General features: G+C 40.3%; 1 non-coding gene and 1 pseudogene across 1 annotated transcript; one reads left to right on the forward strand and one right to left on the reverse strand.

Moving 5' to 3' along the window:
• Window positions 1–4503: 4503 nt before the first annotated feature.
• Window positions 4504–4610, reverse strand: LOC121766216. Its single transcript, XR_006042945.1, has one exon. It is a non-coding gene; the product is annotated as a small nucleolar RNA R71 (small nucleolar RNA).
• Window positions 4611–18657: 14047 nt separating this feature from the next.
• On the forward strand, window positions 18658–20962 carry LOC121764071 (annotated as a pseudogene).
• The last annotated feature ends 98 nt before the right edge of the window (window positions 20963–21060 follow it).

Here is a 21060-nt window from a genome sequence, read left to right on the forward strand (position 1 = left end):
AACAAGATGACGGGTACGACGTGTCTATATCGTCGGACTCGGACAACAATGATGATAGATCTCATTCTCGTATTCCGTCTAGCACCGGCGGAAATGAGGACATGCCTCCTCCCCCTCCACCCACTAAAAAAGCATTGAAATCTGATATTTTTGTTAAACACTACAAAAAGGTCCCGGTGGTAATTCCAAGTCCTAATGATCCGCTCTCTCAAGAAGAGACATCGGCATTTCATGCATATTGTAACTATTGTGATAAAGTCTACAAATTTGCGAGTGGTGGGAGATATGGCACCCTCCGTCGTCATTTGGTGACAAAGCATCCGGTAGAATGTGGCACTGCCTCTATCCAAACCCAACTAAACTTCCAACCCAGTGGCTCAGGTTCGTCAGGTACACCTCTTTTTAAATATGATCCTAAAAATTTTGCTGACGTCATGACTAGATAGGCTGCAATGAAGCATTTTCCTTTTAATGTTTATGATGACAAAAAATTTGAGGTTATTATGCAAAGTGGTTTGAACGTAGCTGTCAAAAGAGTAGGTCGAATGACCGTTCAACGATCTACCGTTCGACAATATTTGGAGAAAAAGTTGAATTATCACGTTATTTACTCAACTTGGGACACAAAGTGAACATTTGCTCAAATGTATGGTGGTAAGTATTTTCATCAAAGATGCATATGTCATATTTCATATTCAACATGAAGTGAAATATTTTCGACAATGCTTGTGCTCCGGTTATTGGTGGTAAGTATTTTCATCAAAGATGCATATGTCATATTTTGAATTTATGTGTACAAGATGCGCTTGAATTATGGCAAAAGCATGTTAGTCCTATTAGAACTGCAGTTAGATTAATCCATCAAAAGCCGCCTATTGGCAAAGCTTGGAAGAAGTATTGCCATCAAAAGAATGTAAGATATACGAATTTTACCATGAATGTGTCTCATAGATGGAATTCAACATATGATTGTCTGAATTCTACTTTGACGCATAAAGATTCTTTGTGTGATTTTTTTAGAACCTATCCCGTTTCTGATTTATATCTGTCGCATAGTTGTTGGGATCATAGCGTGAGTTTATTTAAATTGTTCAAATATTTCAAAAATGCGACTGTTGAATTATCGGGTGTTTATTATTGCACTGATGTTCGTGTTTTAGAGCATTGCATGTATATATCACTTGGTTTTAAAACTGTGATGAAAAATGCTTCCTCTTCTCCTAAATTGATGTGTGTTTTATATTATATGATTGAAAAATGGCTTAAGTATTTCAGGGAGATTCCAACGGTGTTTTTGATTGCAAAGGTCTTGGATCCAAAATGGAAATTAGTCGGTACCTCTAGGATTTTAGATTTTTATTATAACAATTTGAGTTCTATTGATCTTGGTCCACTTCAAGCATTGCAAGTGGATACCAATGACCAATGGAGAGTAAACCTAACCGAAACATTTCAAATAAACCTCCCGACCGGTCAATTGTCCAACAAACCTTCGAGTTTAACTTGCGTGCTCTCTATACCGAATATGAAACCAAGTATAACAGTACCCACCAAGTCAGAAGACCTACCCCTCCTCAACAACATAATTTTGGCTTCGCATTTCAAACTGATTATGATGACCCAACGCGCAATCTCAATTAGCCGACCTATACAGCTACAGCACCGACGGAAGGTCGACCTCAGGTATGGTAAGTGAGTTAGATTTATATTTCGAATCACTCTTTTCCTTTGGTGATAAAGGTCCTACTCCTCCCGCCCAAATCAACGTCCTCGATTGGTGGGGAACACACGAGAAAGATTTTCCCATACTTGCGTCAATGGCCAAGGAGATTTTTTCGGTTCCGGCTTCCACTGTCGCCGTCGAGTCCGCTTTCAGTGTTGGATCACGTGTGTTGGATGAATCAAGAAGTAAGCTCTCCGTGAAAAATATGGAAGCTGTGATGTTACTTGATGATTGGGCCAAAGCTGAAGTCAGAGAACAAGAAAATGATTGGGATGATCGTTATGAGGAATCACAAGAAGAATTCACCGGGGATGAATCGTAGGCCAACCGTCAACCGCCGGCCAAGCAAGCCAAATATGTAAGTAAGGTAAGAGAACTACATGAGCTTTGATTCCCTAATGCAAATGAGCATTGGGGATAAGTAGGCACCTCAACTTAAATTTTAAATTTAAGTTGAGCTCAAGTCATTTTTTCCTTTATTTTTTTTTTATTTGTTTCTACTTTAAAAATATGCAAATACAATTAAATAATTGTATTTGTATATACTCTAGTCGGTGATGCGTAGCATATTTCTTATACTTATCCCCCTAAACTACACACTTTTATGTTAATTATAACTCATCAAGTTGTATTTGTTTTGAAGTTTAGGATGATTGGAAGCTGGAAGTTCGCCGGGTGGAATTGGCAAAGCATGCAGAGATCAGAAAGTTCGCCCGGTCGGGCGATTGTGAGCTCCAAAACGCCCGGTCGGGCGAAACACGTAAAAGCATGAGGAGAGTCCAGAAAGTTCGCCCGGTCGGGCGATTCTTCAAGACACAAAACGCCCGGTCGGGCGTTTCCCGCGATGCACCCAGCAGCAGTTCGCCTGGTCGGGCGATTATCCTTTCTAATTTCGCCCGGTCGGGCGTTTGGTGATTCAACTGCAAATGGGCAGTTTATTCTGCGGTTTCTTTTCCCAAGGATGGGACGTAGCAGATAGAAAAGGAGGGACGAAAAAGAGCAGGGGGTAGTTTTTTGCAGTGAGAGAAAGGAGAAGTGCCGATTGGTGTTGGGGAATTATCAAAACAATTCATCAACAATATTTCTCAAGCTTACTCCATGAATCATAGGGTTTTTCTTCCATTGTCAATTGCTCCTAATTTGATTATGCTTAGCTAAAAATCTTGTGTTGCTCCAAACATGTAATCGGATAATTTGTTCATGTGATTTATGCTATATTCTTCTTCATCTTATGATCGTCTTTATCACAATTTTATTGTTTAAATCTATTACTTGTGGTGCATCATTTGTAGTAGATACTTTTTCTTATTCAAATGTCTCTTTAACTTTGAATAAGATGGATCATTGTGATAATGAATTATCAATTAGATTTGTTCAAATAATAATTTGATAATGGATTTCTTGTGCTTATAGTAATTAATCTTTGAGTCTCGCGCTTCCGTAGGATCCGTAGATTAATGAAAATTAGTTTATAGAATATGTGTTCAACTATTCTTAAACTATTGGTTGTCAATCATGTTCAGTGCTAGCATCGAGAATTGATTTCATAGTCCCGTAATTCATAAGATAGAGTTGGATATTAGAATAAATCACTGTATTATTCATGAGTGTTTGGAGTAACATGTTCTTCTCTTAAATCGCCTTACTTGTTTTAGTTCTTCTTATTATTTTTGCATAATCTTTTTATCAAAATTTTCAAACCAAAATCCTTTTAGCATGTGTGATCTTTGTTTTAGAGTTAAATAATCTCTCCTTCCCTGTGGATCGACACCTTAAAATACTACACACGAAGCTGTAATCTTGCAGTGAAGTGGTAATATTTGGGTTAATTAATTGAACTTGAGTGATACTTTATCTATTGTAATAAGCCTAAAAATTACACATCAAGTTTTGGCGCCGTTGCCGGGGAAGGCAATAGATTGTTTAACTTCTAGTGTGTTTATTTTTGTGTTATTTTTATTTGATCCTTCTTTTTATTTTGTAGGTACTCATTTCGTTTTCTTTAGAGGTGATAGCTATCTACCACGTCTGGACTTGAAGACGAAGGAGTATATTTTCTAGGTGACATTTTCTTAATTCTAGTTAGGTAGTTACTTTCACTTAAGCACACACCTTTTGTAGGACTTACCCCGAAGTTGTCGAGAGGTCTCGCTTTCGGTAATAGGAAATATAGTGTGTTTGTGCTTGGTGTATTTTCTGTTGCGCAGGTTTAAAAAAAAAAAAAGTGAATGCACACACGGTCACAGGGTACACCACCGTTTGGACTACTCTGTTATCAAAGAAGAAGTAAGGTTAGAGGGTCAGAGTTTGAGATCTTCCCGGACTATTCGAGTCCATTCAGGAGTAATCGACTCTTTGGTGAAGAAAGGGATCAGGATTCAGACGGTGAATCAATGGCTGAGAACAATGAGATTCCATCACCCGTGGTGAGGTTTGGCGACACTCTGAGATCGGGAATTGAGTACCCAGGGGAGTGTGCCTACGCAAATGACAACGTCAATATTCCACCTCACTACATCAGTTTGGTGAATGGAGGAAATCTTTTTCATGGACGGGATGATGAAGATCCGGTGAGCCATTTGAATGCCTTCTACGAGCTGACAAATTCTCATAGACCTCCAAATGTGGAGCATCATCGGATTAAGAGGGCCTTATTTCCATTCTCATTGAGGGAGAAGGCAAGAGCGTGGTATGACTCATTACCGGGCTACAACATAGCAACATTCCAAGAATTGAAGTCGTTGTTTCTTGTGGAATACAACTCTCCAATGAAGATTGAGAAGTTGAGAGAGGAGATCACCTCATTCCGACAGAAGTATGATGAGTCCTTCGCGGAGGCATGGAAGAGATTCACGGAGTTGATAAGGAAATGCCCAAGTCATGGACTAGCTCCGGGGCATGACCTTTTGAAGTTCTACAAGGGACTCAACAGTGAAGGCACGGGATTGGTGACTGCAGGTTCGAATGGGAACCTAGATGATCTAACTCACGATGAGGTGAGGGCTTTGTTTCAAAGGCTGGCCAACAATCAACAGAATTGGCACAATCCAAGGCGAGGGGCTGATAGAGCAGGAGATACATTTGGTGCTACAAAGGATGCGGAAAGAGTGACCGCAATTGAGGCTCAACTGGCGGACATTAGCACTCAAATGTCGTCGATGACAAAGGCAGTTAAATCTCTTCAACTGACTCCTCAACCCCAAGCTGTGACGGTGATGAGATGCGGGTTGTGCCAAGGCGGGCATCATACTGATCAGTGCCCAAGTCTTCAAGGACCTCCCGTGGAGGATGTGAACTATATTGGCAACAATCGCCAAGGGTTCAATCAAGGCAACCAATATAACAATCAGCAAAATTGGAGGCCTCAACAAACGGGATGGAATCAAGCTGGTCCTAGCAACAACTCGGGTAATCAATGGAGGAACAATACTCAACCCCCGGGTTATGAGAAGAAGCCATCAGTCGAAGATCAGTTGGGACAGATTCTCTCTTTTATGAATAAGAGTCAAAAGGAGAATGAGAATTTCAAGGAAAGAACAGTGGAAAAGTTTGGACAGATGGAGGCGACAATGAGGAATCTCGAGACTCAGATTGGACAGCTTGCCACGGCATCACACACGAGCATTCCTAACACCATCCCAAGTAATACTGTACCTAATCCTAGAGGCAATGAACAGTGTAAGGCAGTGACTTTGAGAAGTGGTCGCGAGTTGGATTCGACACCATTAATGGACGGCCAAGGTACTTCCGGCATCTCACACGCAGGGGCGGATGAGATGTTAGGCTTGCATTCCTCGCACGCAGGGGCGGACGAGGCATGTAAGGGAAGTCCCGCGTTGGTGCAGGGGGCCCAACATGGTCAAGAACAGGCTGCATCCGGCAGCAAGGAACATGGTGAAGAATCCGATTCAAGTGGAAAGTTTTCAGCAGAAGAAAAAGGAAAGAAGATAGCAAAGATGGAATCAAAGAGACAGATGTTGACAAGTCCAGCACTAGATCCGAAAAGCAAGTTCAACTTCCCCGACCATGTTCCTCCTCCACCATATCCACCCAAGAGGAAGAAGAGGGCTCCAAAAGAGAAAAGCTTTGAATGGATGATGAACGTGATCCGGAAAGTGAATGTGGATGTTTCATTAGTGGACCTCTTCACTAATTTTCCCAAGTTCTCCAAGTTTTTCAAGGATATGATGGCAAACAAGGAGAAATTGCAAGATGAGGAGATAGTGGCATTGAGCATGAATTGCTCACAATTGATTTCGGGAATGATGCCAATGAAGAAGAGGGATCCGGGAAGTTGTGTGATTCCTTGTGAGATCGGCAATACAATCTTCACCAAATGTCTGTTAGATCAAGGATCGGGAATCTCACTCATGGCATTGAAAACTGCACGTGCCATTGGACTGGAGAACAGAATGGAGCCCATCGACATTGCTCTACAGTTGGCTGATCATTCCATCGTGAAGCCCACGGGAATAGTAGAGGATGTCTTGGTTAAAGTAGACAAATTCATCATCCCTGTTGATTTCATAGTCTTGGACATGCCCGAGGACAAAGAGGTACCAATTCTATTTGGTAGACCGTTTCTTGCCACGGGAGATGTGTTGTTAGGAGCTAAAGACAACTCTGTCACGTTTAGAATTAATGGTGAGCAAGTGACCATTAATGTGGAGAAAGCGATGAAGCATCCTAGTGATGCAAAAGCGTGCTTTAGAGTTGATGTCCTCGACAAGTGCATATTTGACAAGATGTGTTGCTCGGCAAGAATAGAAGGAAGCGTATATGACAAAGGGAGTTTGGAGAGAGACTATGGTTCGACACTTAAAGTCGATTTTGATAAAATAGAAGATTCTCAAGTTGATGAACCAAGTCTCGAGAATGAGTGTATTGTGGATACTTTTGTGGCGGATGTAAAACCGTCAATCGAAGTACCACCAAAGTTAGAATTGAAGCCACTCCCGACAAATCTGAAATACGCCTTCCTTGGTGATGATGAAACATTACCGGTTGTAGTATCGGCTTTGTTGAATAATGAAGAGGAATCCAAATTAATAGAGCTACTGAAGTCACACAAGAAAGCTCTAGGATGGTCCATTGCCGACATCAAAGGAATTAGCCCCGCTATATGCATGTATAAAATCTTGATGGAAGATGGAGCTAAACCGGTAAGAGAAAGACAAAGAAGGTTGAACCCACTTATGCAAGAAGTGGTGGAAAAAGAGGTGAAAAAATTGTTGAAATTTGGGATGATCTATCCCATTTCCGATAGTGAGTGGGTCAGCCCGGTGCAATGTGTACCGAAGAAAGGAGGAATAACCGTGACCGTCAATGAAAAGAATGAAGTCTTAGCAACTCGATTGGTAAACTCATGGAGAGTTTGCATGGACTATAGAAGATTGAACAAGTCGACAAGAAAAGATCACTTTCCGTTGCCATTTCTCGATCAGTTGCTAGATAGAATTGCGGGTTATTCTCATTATTGCTTCTTGGATGGATACTCGGGGTATAATCATATTGCAATTGCCCCGGAAGATCAAGAAAAGACGACATTCACATGTCCTATTGGTACTTATGCCTTCCGCCGGATGCCTTTTGGTTTGTGTAATACACCGGCTACATTTCAACGTTGCATAATGGCAATATTTTCTGACATGAATGAAGACATCATGGAGATCTTTATGGATGATTTCTCCGTTTTTGGATCCTCATTTGACCTTTGCTTAGAAAACTTGAGACGGGTCCTACAAAGATGTGAAGAGTCGAATCTCGTGCTAAATTGGGAAAAGTGTCAATTCATGGTCAAGGAAGGCATAGTGTTGGGACACAAGGTGTCGGAGTTGGGATTGGAGATGGATAAGGCGAAGATTGATGTGATTTCGAAGTTACCTCCCCCAACGAATGTGAAGGGCATCCGTAGTTTCCTTGGTCATGCAGGATTCTACCGAAGATTTATAAAAGATTTTTCAAAGATTGCAAAGCCACTTTGCAACTTACTTGAGAAGGATGCCAAGTTCGTCTTTGATGATAAATGCCTTGAGGCATTTGAACAGTTGAAGAAAAAGCTAGTCGAAGCCCCTATTATTATCACACCGGACTGGTCGAAGCCATTTGAGTTGATGTGTGATGCTTCGGACTATGCTGTGGGGGCCGTTTTAGGCCAAAGGAGAGATAAGGTCCTACATGTCGTCTACTATGCTAGTAAAGTACTCAATGAAGCTCAATTGAATTACACCACGACGGAGAAGGAAATGCTAGCAGTAGTGTATGCCTTTGAGAAGTTTCGTGCATACTTACTTGGCACGAATGTGGTAGTGTTCACGGACCATTCAGCTATCAAATATTTGATGAATAAGAAAGATGCAAAGCCTCGGTTGGTGAGATGGATTCTCTTACTACAAGAGTTTGACGTGGAGATTAAAGACAAAAAGGGGACCGAGAATTTGGTAGCTGATCACTTGTCTAGACTAGAGGGATTGGAAGAGATGGAAGATGAGAGAAAGAAAAGGATCAACGAGAAATTTCCCGACGAGCAAGTGTTGCAAGTGGAAGCTCGGGAAACATATGTGCCGTGGTTTGCTAATCTGGCGAACTACCTTGTCACGGGTATTATACCAGAAGGGTTGTCTTCTAACCAAAAGAAGAAGTTTTTGAGTGACACCCGCACATATGTTTGGGAAGATCCATTTCTCTTCCGTATTTGTAGTGATGGAGTGATTCGAAGGTGTGTTGGAGAGCATGAGCACCTTCAGATTTTGTCTGCTTGTCATGATTCTGTATATGGCTGCCACTTTGGAGCACGTCGAACCGCATTTAAGGTGCTTCAGTCCGGATTCTATTGGCCATCGATCTTCAAGGATGCAAAAGCCTATGTAGAGAGATGTGACAGTTGCCAAAGAACCGGCAATATCTCGTGGAGAAATAAAATGCCGATGAATAACATTCACGAGGTAGAACTCTTTGATGTTTGGGGAATAGACTTCATGGGACCGTTTCCCAAGTCTAATGGGCAACAGTACATTCTCGTAGCTGTTGATTATGTGTCCAAATGGGTAGAGGCAGTGGCCTCGGCAACCAATGATGCCAAAGTAGTGTTGAAGTTTATCAAGAATCACATCTTTAACCGCTTTGGGACACCTCGAGTTATTATCAGTGATGGAGGAACTCATTTTTGCAACAAGTTGTTTGAAAACCTCCTAGGAAAATATGGTGTCCAACACAAGGTTGCTACCCCCTATCATCCCCAAACTAGTGGTCAAGTTGAAGTCTCCAATCGTGAGATAAAACGGGTGCTTGAGAAAGTGGTGAAGCCGTCTCGAAAGGATTGGGCTCAAAAGTTAAATGATGCTTTGTGGGCATATAGAACGGCTTATAAGACCCCGATTGGAACTTCGCCATACAAGTTGGTCTTTGGAAAAGCTTGTCATTTGCCAGTAGAACTGGAGCATAGAGCTTATTGGGCTTTGCAAAAGCTCAACTTGGACTATGATGCTGCAGCCGAGAAGAGAATGTTTGACATGAATGAAATGGACGAGTTTAGGCTTCATGCTTATGAGAGCGTTGATCTCTACAAGGAGCGGGCTAAGAAGATACATGATGCAGCCATTAAGCCTCGTCATTTCCATGAAGGACAACTGGTCCTTTTATACAATTCCCGGCTCAAACTGTTTCCGGGCAAGCTTAAGTCAAGATGGTGGGGTCCTTATGTGGTGCACAAGGTGTACCCCTATGGTGTTGTGGACATTCGAGATCAGAAGAGTGATTCTATTTGGAAGGTGAATGGCCAACGCTTGAAGGCTTATGTTGGAGTTGAAAGTGGCATGGAGGCAAGAGAAGTGGCTTCTCTGGTGGAGCCAAAAGTGTAGATCAAGGATGAAGAAAGTCGAGCCAACGACTATAAACAAAGGCGCTGATTGGGAGGCAACCCAAGTTTTTTTTTTTCTTTTATTTTTGTTTCCTTATGTTGGAGGTTTTGTTTGCTCAATTCTTTCCTCTAACATTTATTTTGAATTGAGTGTTTCTTTTTGTAGGTTTTGTTTCTTTTTGTAGGAGCAACATGGAGATGTGACATATGTTGGAGCTTAGGAGGAACCACACCCACAAAGGAACTTACACCCGCCCTCCCACCCGCATGCACTAGGGACGTCATGCCAAGTTTGGGGGAGTTATCTTTCCCTTTACTTTATAATTGTTTTTCTATGCATGCATTGAGGACAATGACGCATTCAAGTTTGGGGGGTGTATTATTTGATAAAGGTGTTTTGAATCATTGTATTTGACGGGTGCATGCTTTATCTTCGGCTTTCTGGTTGGGAATTCGTGCTTGATTTTACTTGATCTTTGAAGCTTAGGATGAATGGAATGGGTGCATGAATCTTTTTGAAAAAGCATGTCGTGATTACATCCGATTTCTTGAGTTGAGGAGAGTGTGAAAATCGCATGACTTGTGGAAATTATGTTGGATTGATTTGCTTTATCGAGTGAAGTGCTTGCGTTCGTTTGTGTTAACGATTTGGGAGGATAAGGCACTAGGATGAACTCTATGGCCAAATGATCACATGCCTAGTCCATCAAATGATCCCCTAGAAGCCACCTTGAGCTTAATTCGTAAACACTTAGCCAAACACTTAGCTACTTAAATAAGCTTAATTTTAGCCTCATCAATAGACCTTGCTACTATTTGGGTGCTAAATACAAGTTGAGCTTTGTGTTTTGAGTTGTGAGTGTGAGGTGGTGGATTGTAAAGAATAGACATTTCTAGACTTGATAGAAGGTGAAAAGAATGAAGTTCTAAGAAAGAAAAAAAAAAGAAAAAGACGACCTCCAAATTCACAAAAGTCGAGGTCTTTACAAAAAAAAAAGAATAAGTTGATGAAATAAAGATAGAGCTTCTATGTTTGTTTGTGTAATCTCGTCTGGAATAGATCTCAAGTTTGGGGGAGTGTGGGTTTGGTTGTAATTTTTCGTTGGTTAATCTTTGTAAGGAAGTTGTAGGAGGGAAGATTTTGGCACTCAAATGTGTAGCCTTTGAGCTCACTATCCATATTGATCCTACCTCGTCCCTAGACCCATTACAACCTTGAAACAAGACCTTGGACCTTATCGTTGATGCTTGTGATGTTGTGTAAATAACTTGGTAGAGTTAAAGAAGTTCGGTTTGAAATCCGTGTGTCTATGTGATTAGTAGTGCTTGATGAGTCGATGATGACGGTTTGAGTTGTTTGATCGTATGTTTGGACCTACTTTGAAGTGCACCTTGACTTGAAGTTCTAGGGGGGTGAGTGATTGTTCTTGAGAGTGGGAAATTTCGATTGGAAATGTTGGGGGTTTAGATTTTGTCACTCACGTCCTTACATGATTCTTTTTGATGAAAATCTCTTTGCGGGTGAAGTTTGGGTGAGTTTTCGTGCTTAAAATGTACCTTGCTCGGGGCGAGCAAGAGCTTAAGTTTGGGGGTATTTGATGCGTAGCATATTTCTTATATTTTTCCCCCTAAACTACACACTTTTATGTTAATTATAACTCATCAAGTTGTATTTGTTTTGAAGTTTAGGAGGATTTGAAGCTGGAAGTTCGCCGGGTGGAATTGGCAAAGCATGCAGAGATCAGAAAGTTCGCCCGGTCGGGCGATTGTGAGCTCCAAAACGCCCGGTCGGGCGAAACACGTAAAAGCATAAGGAGAGTCCAGAAAGTTCACCCGGTCGGGCGATTCTTCAAGACACAAAACGCCCGGTCGGGCGTTTCCCGCGATGCACCCAGCAGCAGTTCGCCCGGTCGGGCGATTATCCTTTCTAATTTCGCCCGGTCGGGCGTTTGGTGATTCAACTGCAAATGGGCAGTTTATTCTGCGGTTTCTTTTCCCAAGGATGGGACGTAGCAGATAGAAAAGGAGGGACGAAAAAGAGCAGGGGGTAGTTTTTTGCAGTGAGAGAAAAGAGAAGTGCCGATTGGTGTTGGGGAATTATCAAAACAATTCATCAACAATATTTCTCAAGCTTACTCCATGAATCATAGGGTTTTTCTTCCATTGTCAATTGCTCCTAATTTGATTATGCTTAGCTAAAAATCTTGTGTTGCTCCAAACATGTAATCGGATAATTTGTTCATGTGATTTATGCTATATTCTTCTTCATCTTATGATCGTCTTTATCACAATTTTATTGTTTAAATCTATTACTTGTGGTGCATCATTTGTAGTAGATACTTTTTCTTATTCAAATGTCTCTTTAACTTTGAATAAGATGGATCATTGTGATAATGAATTATCAATTAGATTTGTTCAAATAATAATTTGATAATGGATTTCTTGTGCTTATAGTAATTAATCTTTGAGTCTCGCGCTTCCGTAGGATCCGTAGATTAATGAAAATTAGTTTATAGAATATGTGTTCAACTATTCTTAAACTATTGGTTGTCAATCATGTTCAGTGCTAGCATCGAGAATTGATTTCATAGTCCCGTAATTCATAAGATAGAGTTGGATATTAGAATAAATCACTGTATTATTCATGAGTGTTTGGAGTAACATGTTCTTCTCTTAAATCGCCTTACTTGTTTTAGTTCTTCTTATTATTTTTGCATAATCTTTTTATCAAAATTTTCAAACCAAAATCCTTTTAGCATGTGTGATCTTTGTTTTAGAGTTAAATAATCTCTCCTTCCCTGTGGATCGACACCTTAAAATACTACACACGAAGCTGTAATCTTGCAGTGAAGTGGTAATATTTGGGTTAATTAATTGAACTTGAGTGATACTTTATCTATTGTAATAAGCCTAAAAATTACACATCAGTCGGTTAAGTAGATTTCTCTATAAGGCTAAATCCGGGAAACTTTTGACAATTCTACTATAATTATTGATTGTTAGACTAAACTCAACATTTAAGGTTGAATTGTTAAAGGTGTCCTCAATTTAGTTATGTAGAAACATCTCCTTCGCCGACTAAGAGTATATATACTTATAAATTTATTGTTCATAACTTCAAGTCTTTTTTGTAATTTGTAATTAGCTTCGTTGTAGACTAGTAGTGTCGTTGTATTTAAATTTTTTGTTTAAAACTTCAAGTTTTTTGTGATTTGTAATTGTTGTAACTTGTAATCTCAATAAAATTGTAATTTTCATCGTGATTTTTTGAATTTTATTTACGCACATTTTCATAGATAAATAAATAAGAAAATGTAAAAAAAATTACGAACCGGCGGTTTTTTGAACCGGGACCGCCGGAACCCTTGGCGGGCCGGTTCCGGTTCATGAAAATGTTAAACCGTGAACCGCCAGTTCCGAACCTAAACCGGCAGTTTTTGAACCGTGTGGATGCCTAAGCCTAGCAATTGGAACATGGGATTATCGCCATTTGTTCATATCAATTCACATGAAAGTCGTGGTTCTCCAGCCCAGCACCACATGAAGAATAGAGAAATAAATGTAGATATACTAGAATCTAGTTCAATATGGTGGCATGATTGGATAGACTTGAATGCAAACCTCATCTACCATAGTTAAAATATAATTAAAATTTTATCAATCACAAAGCATAATATAAAATTTAAATAATACTACTACTTATAATAACAATTTAAAAATCTTATCTGCGAGCTAGTCCCTCCCCCGTCTCGCGATATGTGTCTCACTTTGATTCCACGTGAACTGAAAAATATAGTGAAATATGAGAATTACTTTTATATTAGTATTAATAAACTAATACTGCAAAATAAGTTAGTGGAATGTGAAATTCACTACCAAAAATATTAAATATAAAGTGCGAGACTAAAATGGAAATCTTAAATACATTATAGATGACGAATGGAGTATATGATATACCAATAGGAAAACTAAGGCACATAATAGGAGACGGAGGAAGTACTAAATTTTATCAATCCCTAGTGTACTCTTAATAATTGATACTCCTATTAGTTACTAATTACTAACTTCGTCCCACATTAAGTGTCCACATTTGACTCGGCACAGATTTTAAGAAATGTAAAGGAAAGTGCATTGAAAAAGTTAGTGGAGTAAAGAGTCTCACTTTATATACTAGTTTTATAATGAAATGTGCGTGGAATGAGTTAGTGGAATGTGAGGTCTATTTACTATTTATAGTAAAAGTGAAAGGGAACTCTTATTATGGGACGAACTAAAATGGCAAATATGAACACTTAATGAAATATGGAGGTAGTACTATTGTATACACAATAGTTAGCTACCACAACTTTTGTCTTCTATTTTTCATTCTTTTTCTATGTGAGAATCTTGTGTCAAATTATTCCATGATTAAAATTTGTTAAACGAATCGATCTAAATAAAATTATTCGATGACCATCAGAGTAAAGATTTAAATCCAATTATTTTTTTAATTATAAATATGCTATTAGACGTGAATTCGCATCCAGATCTTGACTTGTCTTGCTCACCCAAACTTTGAATATTTTAGGAAATTGGTCCCTAAAATTATAAATTTTTACCTAAAATTTGGTATTTTCCACAAACTTTAAAATTGGTATATAATGTCCCAAAATTTACACTTTGTTTGGTAATTCCCACGGCATGTCTATTACAATATTTGACTAAGAGCATCCACAACCGTGCTCTTGCCAGCGGCACGGTTGTGGGCCCGACCCCACTTTTTCTGTCTGCTCTCTGGCAAGAGCACAACACCCACAGCTGTGCTCTTCCGCAAGGACGAGCACAATTAATTTAAAATTCAATTACACAAAAACATTTCCATAATACTAAAATTTATTAAAAAACCACAATAAATATTATAAATTACAAATAAAATAAAAAAGGCATAATTAAAATCCTAAAAATTAAAAATTATATAATTAAAATCCTAAAATTAAAAATTACATAATTAAAATACTAAAAATTAAAAATTACATAATTAAACTCCCAAAAATTAAAAATTACATGATTATTGGCTAATATTACCCGAGGAAGACTACGCATCCGGCGGCACCAACCCCAATTGTTTTTTGAGACCCAATATCATGTCCTCGTGCGTTTGAAGTTGCGTGGGGGTCATAGTTGACCTATCGGCCATATTGAGTTGGGCCAAAAGGGCCCACAACGAGTTGTTCGGGGGTAGAGGTGGAACATAGGGTGCGGGTTCGGGGGCGGGGGCCGATGGAGTCGCGGAGCGCCGGCGGTCGGCCGCCGCCTTCTTCCTTCCTTGCGGTCGGCGTTGGGAACCGCTTGGTCCGGCGTCGGGGCTACCCAAGTTAGCTCCGGCGAGTTGGCTAGCCACTTCTTCGGAGCCGGAGCCGGAGCCGGAGTCGGATACCGACCTTGACCGTTTGGAGGAGCCGCTAGAGGAGGATGTTACGCCTCCTAGATACTTCGGGTGCGTTCTCGTTTCCTGCCAAACATTTAGGTACTTGAACGACTTACCGTTCATGGATCGGTAGGTGCTCAGCGCCGCAGTGATGATGTCGACCTCTCTCCAGCCGCTCCCGGCATTCCACGACTCCTGGAGGAAATAGCCATTGAACTTGCCAATTTCGTCGTTGGCTCGGCCGATGCAGTTGCGTACCATACTCTCGTTGCGCTCGATCGTTCCCGGCGGCCGGTTTGCATTGTACCGCCGAGAGACGCGCCACCAAAAGTGATCGCCGGATTGGTTCGTGCCAACCACCGCATCTTCGGATATTTCCAAGTACGCCTTGAACAATCTATCCATCTCCGCCGGTGAGTACGGTGTGCGGACACCGGCGCGAGATGGAGGAGTAGGAGTTTGGGAAGGGACGGGAGGCCTAGGCTCCGGTGTCCACCCGTATCGCCCATCGGAGCCACCTTGGTCGTCGACCGGGTATGGCCGGTAGCCACCCGGAACGCCCGAATCTTGGGTGAGAGGAGGGGCCGAATAGTCCATTTCCGGACTAGGAAACGGTTGTGAACCGAACCATTCGGGGTTCCAACCGTGGGAGCCGCTTGGGTTATCGTCGTGACCGGACATAGTGGTGTTGTAGAGTGTGAGAGAAGGAAGATGAAAATGGATATGAGAGATTGAAGATGAGAATGATGATGAGAATTGTGTAGTTTGATGTGAATTTTTGGGAGTGAAATTGGGGGTATTTATAGATGAAAGTGTGTATTTTTGGGTAAAAAAAATTAAAAAAAAATTAAAAAGTGGGAAAAAAACGGTTATAAACGGATATAATTTTTTTGGGAAGTGAAAATTTTTTTTTTTATCGGTTTTTTTAATTAAAAACCGATTTTTAAAAAAAAATAATTTAAACACAACGGCTATGCTGTTGACGAATGAGGGCGCGCCACGTCAACTGCTCGCTGGCACGGCGCTGCTCGATGCATCGAGCAGCGGCAGCGGGTGGCGTCCGTGCCAGCGGCGCGGACCGCCGTGGCGAAGGACGCCACCGTTGTGGATGCGCTAACCTATTAGTTTTTTTTATCATACTTGACACAATTAAAGCAAAGTGGTTTTCAACGTGACTTTTTATCCTACATGTTATGAACTTAAAAAGTGGTTTAAAATATCTTAAAATGTATCTCAGTTGCCTACATAAAATAAGATTTTAATGAAAATATCTTATTTGAGTGAGTTTGGGAAATGCCAAACAAAATACAAAGTTTGTGATATTATACACCAATTTCAAAGTTTAAGAGAAATACCAAATTTTAGGCAAAGTTCATATTTTAGAGACCAATATCTCAATATTTTTAGTTATATACGTACTTCTGATTGTAAACCTTTCCTTTATAATTATCAATTTCCATAAAAACAATAGTACTATATCTTCTAATATAGCAATATAAGGTGTGGATAATCATTTTTGTATAGACGTGTTTAAATTAGAGTACACATATAGATAAAAATGGGTATCATTATTTCATAACGTGCGCTATCTGGTTTGTGTGTGGACAAAATTTCTCAAAGGTGCATGAGTGGGCACCAAAATCAGACGTAAATATGAGCCTTTATCAAAATATGCGATTGCTAAATAATTGAAATATATTTTGTATAGAGAGAAAATAAGGGTGATATCCTAAAAAAGATGATAATTATATTGGGAAAAAAACGATAATAATCATTTAATAAAGTGATTATTCGAATTCATTTGCAAATGAAATTGGAATTTAAACCTAGCTTATCATTTAATTACTTATCAATATACCTAAAAATGAGACATGAGATTGAATATCATTCAAATATGTAAAGTTTTTTGAAGATGGTTAAAGAAACTAGGTTTGGATAATAGTGACTCATCGTCCATTGAAAAGGTCACTAAATTTCCACCGTTGGATCTGAAAATCTGTCAACTTGATAATTCAACATGTTGAGCTTATCTGTCATGCCATTAACTTCCAAAATGTTCTAATCCAATTGCAATTGCAATTGCAATTGCCACATGGGTCAAAACTGTTCATTACACTAGAGACCATGGTACTAAATCTAAAATATAATTTCCAACATCAGACCAATGAACATAGCGACTTCAAATCAACATTTACAGCAAAACAACACAGTTGAACAACCAATAAAGGATGAGAAACTATTATTTAAATTATACTAGCTTTTATTTAACTACTGGTTAATTTTTTCCATGCGAGTTAAATACTATTATTATTAAATTTTACTAATATTTGATTTTTCTAGTTAATTCCACAGTTTGAACTATGCAAAATTAATATGCAACTTTATTACAATGCATGGTTGTTCCGCAAGATAAATTATCAGTGGAATTTTCGCTGAAGTCAAAGCGCCGATTCTTCAAAATGATGCGTCAATCATTCTTGAAACACTGATGTTTCAATTATTTTAATCGATTTGAAGATATTTTTTCTTTAATTTGTATCTTGCACGTTAATTTAGGGTCTTTTCTATTTGTCATTTGCAATCAGGGGCGGACGCAGAAAAAATTGACTGTAAGGACTGAATTTCACTTATATATTTTTTCACGGTCAAACATAATATATATATATATATATATATATATAATTATACAATATAAAAATCGCAAAAAACTATAAAATGCATATATATTTAATACGAAGTAGTCCAAAATATATCTAATAAAATAACATGTCATAGTTGCGGTTTTACGTCTAAAGCGGTGGCAACTGAATTCTACGTGTTATCATCGATTGAAAACGTTGCAAGATTTTTTCGTTATCAATCGTTGAAAACAGGTCATTCTCAATGTACACAATTAAACTATCATTCATCCACTCATCTCCCATCCGATTTCGCAAGTCAGTCTTGATAGTCTTCATTGCAAAAAATGCTCTCTCAACAAAAGCAGTAGCAACAGATAAAACCAATGTCAACTCAATAATCCGATAAACCAACGGAAAAACCAAATGCTTACCACTTTTGACCATTTCCGTAGCAACATCTCCTAAGTTGCTTAAGGCAGCAAATTAAGGATCACATCGTACATTAGCAATAAAATTACTAAGTTGAAGTGGAAGACGTGAACAATCATTTGCAGAGAAGTCCTCGTGATATAATGTAGCAAGACAGATTACTTGATCATCATTGAATCGAGAGAAAGAATTTATTGGATCAAGACATGATATGCATCCTAGCAACTCGGTGCTAGCTTCAGAAAATCGATTATCCATCTCTTGTATAGTTAAATCAACCACCTTGACATTGCAACCACAATAACATAAATTATGATATATATATATATATATATATATGTATAGAAGACCTGAATAGGAATATTATAGTACCTGATTAAAAATCTCTACACGATAATGATGCAAATTCGTGAGCAACTCTGCTCCATACTTCTTATAACCACGGCGTGGTATAATTTCATTCATATCAACTTGTGAAATATTATGCAATTCACAAAACTTTATTGCTTGATCATGTATGTCTTCCCATCCATTCTCTCTAAAACTTTGCAACTGATGTTTCACACTTTGAATCAATGATATGACTTGAATAATATTTTGATCTTTCTTTTGCAAGGCAATGGATAATTCATTGGTTATTCTCAATAAATGTTTCATTAAATGCAAAGTGAAAACAAACTCATAGTTATCTATCCTTTCAATTAATCCTTCAGTGGTACTTCTGTTATCATGGAGAGTAGCATCGTCACATACAACTTACAACACTTTCTCAACCGAAGACCACATAGAGATTTGCTGCTGCTTTTCGCCGTGTATAGATTATTGGAAGCATCGGAGCTGTTTCCGCAGGGCTAGATCTCGGGAAAGAGGGGCCTCTGGTGCACATTGGAAGCTGCTTCGCTTCACTGTTAGGGCAAGGAGGGCCAGACAACTATCGGGTCAAATGGCGTTGGCTGAGGTACTTCAACAACGATAGGGACAAGCGTGATCTGATCACGTGTGGTTCCTCATCCGGAGTCTGTGCTGCTTTCCGGGCGCCAGTTGGTGGGGTCCTCTTTGCCCTCGAGGAGGTGGCCACGTGGTGGAGGAGTGCGCTCCTGTGGAGGACCTTCTTCAGTACAGCGGTCGTGGTGGTGGTGCTTAGGGCCGCGATTGAGACCTGCAAGTCAGGCTACTGTGGCCTGTTCGGGCACGGAGGGCTCATCATGTTCGATGTGAGTGGCGTTGAGGTGACGTATCATGCTGCGGACCTCATCCCTGTGGCTGTGATAGGAGTTCTTGGTGGCCTTTTGGGAAGTCTTTACAATTATGCTCTCCACAAAGTTCTCAAGGTCTACAATGTCATCAATAAGTAAGATCGCTATCCATCTCTCCATTAAGGCAAAGCACTCGGGTGCCTTTTGGCCCGCATATCACGTATTAAACCCCGACTCCTGTTTTTCGTGTTTCTTTCACAGGAAGGGCAAGATGCATAAGCTTCTCCTTGCGTTGAGTGTCTCCATTTTCACTTCCGTATGCCTCTACGGGCTCCCGTTCCTTGCACAATGCCGGCCTTGTGATCCCTCCCTGTTCGACTCTTCATGCCCCTCGACTGGCAGGGAAGGGAACTTCAAACAATTCAACTGCCCCAAGGGGCACTACAACGATCTCGCCACACTGCTCCTCACCACGAACGACGATGCAGTGAGGAACATCTCCATAAACACTGCATCAGAGTTCAGCATTCTTTCCCTGGTCATATTCTTTGCATTGTATTGCGTATGGGGTCGGCCTACGGGCGAATGCTCGGCCTTGCCATGGCACCCTACACGAAGATCGATCAAGGGCTATATGCGGTTCTTGGAGCCTCGTCCCTCATGGCTGGATCAATGAGAATGACAGTCTCCCTCTGTGTCATCTTCCTTGAGCTGACCAACAACCTCCTCTTGCTCCCCATCACAATGCTTGTCTTGCTCATCGCAAAGACTGTCGGAGACTGCTTCAACCCGAGCATCTACGAGATAATCCTCGAGCTGAAAGGGCTGCCTTTCTTGGATGCAAACCCTGAGCCATGGATGAGGAACATAACAGTGGGCGAGCTAGCTGATGTCAAGCCAGCGGTCGTCACCCTCAACGGGATCGAGAGGGTGGGACGGATAGTCGAGGTCCTGAAAAACACGACGCACAACGGGTTCCCGGTCGTGGACAGCGGAATCACCATCAATCCCACACTAGGCTCTTCACCAAACGGTGCCAACGAGCTACACGGGCTTATCTTGAGAGCTCACCTCATACTAGCCCTCAAGAAGAAGTGGTTCCTGCCCGAGCCACGGAGGACAGAGGACTGGGAGGTACGGAAAGAGTTCACGTCCATCGACCTTGCTGAGAGGGGCACAACCATACAGGAGGTGACCGTGACCAAGGCCGAGATGGCTATGTACATCGACCTGCACCCATTGACCAACATGACCCCATACACCGTTGTTGAGAGCATGTCCGTCGCCAAGGCCCTGGTGCTGTTCCGGCAAGTTGGGCTCCGGCACATGCTCATTCTGCCCAAGTATCAAGCTGCAGGAGTAAGTTACCACAATTCAACAAAATTCAATCCTTCTTTCATAAAATTTGACAAAAATTTAATGCTGACCTGTTTGTTGTTGATCAACTCGTAGGTCTTCCCTGTTGTTGGGATCTTGACAAGGCAAGATTTGATAGCTCACAACATTTTGGATGTTTTTCCTCATCTCTCTAGCTCAAAGGGAAAGAAGAGCCATTGATCTCATCACCCAACTCTCCACTATGATAATATTCTTGAGATTCTTTTCCCTATTTTTGTCCGGAACCATAGAAATACCACACCAAGATTACATCGTTTCGTCGATAAGCCTAAATACTGTTTTAATATGTAATAATCATTTATCAAAGTGACATGACTCTTTTAGGGTGTCACCCAATTTTGCTTTTTCCACTTTGTGAAAATCTATCAATTTTGTCCATTCACAAGAAGCTAAATGCGAACTCAAATATTATCACAAAAAATGAAATA

Source organism: Salvia splendens, chromosome 14 (assembly GCF_004379255.2).
Source record: "Salvia splendens isolate huo1 chromosome 14, SspV2, whole genome shotgun sequence".
Lineage (NCBI taxonomy): Eukaryota > Viridiplantae > Streptophyta > Magnoliopsida > Lamiales > Lamiaceae > Salvia > Salvia splendens.